General features: G+C 46.4%; 1 protein-coding gene across 1 annotated transcript in view; it reads left to right on the top strand.

The window, feature by feature from the left end:
- Positions 1-2,224: 2,224 nt before the first annotated feature.
- The window catches only part of Top2b (topoisomerase (DNA) II beta), a gene marked incomplete in the record, with an annotated part of 65,513 nt that continues 65,280 nt past the window's right edge, over positions 2,225-2,457 (top strand). Inside the window, 1 exon segment of the mRNA XM_005387486.2 lies at positions 2,225-2,457.

Genomic DNA, 2,457 nt, shown 5'->3' with positions numbered 1-2,457 from the left:
GAAAGAAATACAAGATCAATCTGACATAGAAATTTTATAATGGGGCAATTATTGCTACAGTTGCTCTGTAAATGAAAATTATTATTTGGCATTACTCCAGAAGCGAAAGCTGTGTGCTCAGGTTGGGTACAATAAATTTGGTCACAAAAATGTTATCTACTGTAAACAATTAGACCAAAAGATTTCTAGAAGCTAGAATACTTTTAATCTAGAGGCTTTTTGCCATTCACCACAAGTCTCTGCTTTAAAATATGAATTTGCAAGTATATTCAATAATTTGATTCTGTTAGGTGAATCAGTGTTACTTCTATTTTTTTTCTTTAATTTTTTTTCCGGCACCAAGAATCGAACTCACGACCTTGTGCTTGCCAGGCAGGCGCTGTGCTGCTGAGCTGAATCCCCAGCCCCGAATCAGTGTTACTTCTAAAGAAAAAAAACCAACAACTTTTATTACAGGAGTTATCATATTCAGAATGCTAAAGACTCAATTGCAAAGGTTTCAGTATTATAGGACTTCCTAGTACCTCACCCATAAGGTAAGTGAGCAGATGGTCCTTATTTCCATCACCTCAAAAATCGGAAGGACTTGAAGTTTAAAAAGGAAACAAACACGTATTTTATAGCTCAGCTTCTCCTTAATTCATATATCTTTATAAAAACTCACAGCCTTTAAGAGTATTTACCCCTTTTCAAACACATACATGTGTTCTTGGAGATGTGGAGTCACAATAAATGTGAAATGAAAGCTCCCAAACTGACGCCCGGGAAAGTTAAACGGCAAAGTCAAGGACGCGAGGTTGATCAGCTTTGACCCTGGTCTGATTTACAGGCTTGTGCCCCAAGTTCAAGGTAAAGAAAGGTTTCACTGTTCTGAACCACAGTCCTCAAATATGCCAAAATTACCTGGCCTCAAGAGAGCTAATTAAGAAAAACTGCATTTAAATTCTTTCCATGTTTTAGAGTTCCCCACCTCCTCACTCTGAATGCAGTTGAAAGATGTAACCTCAGACAATTTTGCTTTCCCTCAAGAGGAAATACACAGTTGGAAGAGTTTACAAATCACCTTTGTACAAAGCCCTACAGTTTTTATCTTTATGAAACGCTCCCTTGTCACAGTTCTCTCGTGGTACTCCGTGCCCTTGAGTACTCATTTTGGTGACCCTCAACTCCCTTTTGCTCTGTCTCACAAACCGGATTCTGAGCGGCTTGAAATCCGAGGTTCTGCTTTTAAATTTTAACCCACTGCAGAGCCTGGCACGGTGTGTCAGAATGTGTGCCCGAGAAATACTTGTTGAATGGAATTACACTGAAAAGCAGGATGCAGTAAAGCCATCGACCGTCTGCCAAAGACTTCGGTGTTGTTGTATGGGTAATTTTTGTTCTTAGAAAGCTTTAATGTTAATGATTTCTCAGGGTCCATTTGAAAATTCCGCTGGAAGCAGTACAAAAAATTAAGCTGTCCTCGTAAGAGATAGGAGACAATTCTGGAGAAATGAAAAAGAAAAGTGACACTGACATCTGCATTGTTCAGGAGAGAAAGGTCAACAAAGAGCAAAACAGAACACCCGGCCCCCGGCATTCTCTCCCTGGAACATTCTGTGCGTCCCTAACCAGCAAGTTCTTTAAAAGCAGTGGTCTTGAAACTGACCATATCCTTTTTTGGGGGTGAGGGCAGGAAAAGGAGGAAAGAGATGGTCTGAGTAAATGATTTTTTTACACAGCAACGACCACTTGGGGCCTTGGGAGGCGGGGCTCACGGGGCCCTCCTTGCACCAGGGGTGTACAACGTCTTGCCTGCGGTTTACAACCGCTTTTTAAAAATAATTTCCCTTCGGGACAGCGGCCCGGCTTCTTCCTGCCTTCCCCGCCCCCACTCTTTGCCGCTCCCGGCAAAAAGCCAGGGCTTCCCGTGCAGGCCTTTGAGTAAACATCACGCTCGGAGGATTACAATCGACCCGAGGCCAGCTCTACCTTTTTCCCTTTGCCGCCCTCAAATGACCCTTGACAGCAGCCCCTGCTTTCCCTTCAAATGGAAAACCCACAGACACACACATACACACACACAAACAAAAAAACCCAAGTCTTCCTTTCGGTTGCTACCCGCAATGACGTTTCCCCTTCGGGTCCCGCCCCTCCGGGGGCTTGGAATTTTTGGGATTGGCCAAGAGGCTGCGGCGCTAAGGCCCCGATTGGATGGCGCGGAGCTGAGTGACAGCGGGGCAGTCGCCGCGCCCTCCCTCCCCGGTGTGCGAATGTGTGTGTGCTGTGTTATGCCGGACAAGAGGGAGGCGACCGCGGCGGCTGTGTTTATTGTCTCTCTCCGTGTGTGGATGTGAGGAGTCCAGGGCTGAAGCGCGGCGGTTCAGACGGCCTTGGGGACAGCGGGAGCGACCGCGCCGAGCACACGGGCGCCCGAGGGCCGGCCTCCGCGCGGTGCAGAAGGACGCGGCGCTCCGC

Source organism: Chinchilla lanigera, unplaced genomic scaffold (assembly GCF_000276665.1).
Source record: "Chinchilla lanigera isolate Chin_1 unplaced genomic scaffold, ChiLan1.0 scaffold00029, whole genome shotgun sequence".
NCBI classification, from domain to species: Eukaryota; Metazoa; Chordata; class Mammalia; order Rodentia; family Chinchillidae; genus Chinchilla; species Chinchilla lanigera.
This window is presented reverse-complemented; position numbering and strand designations above follow the sequence as displayed.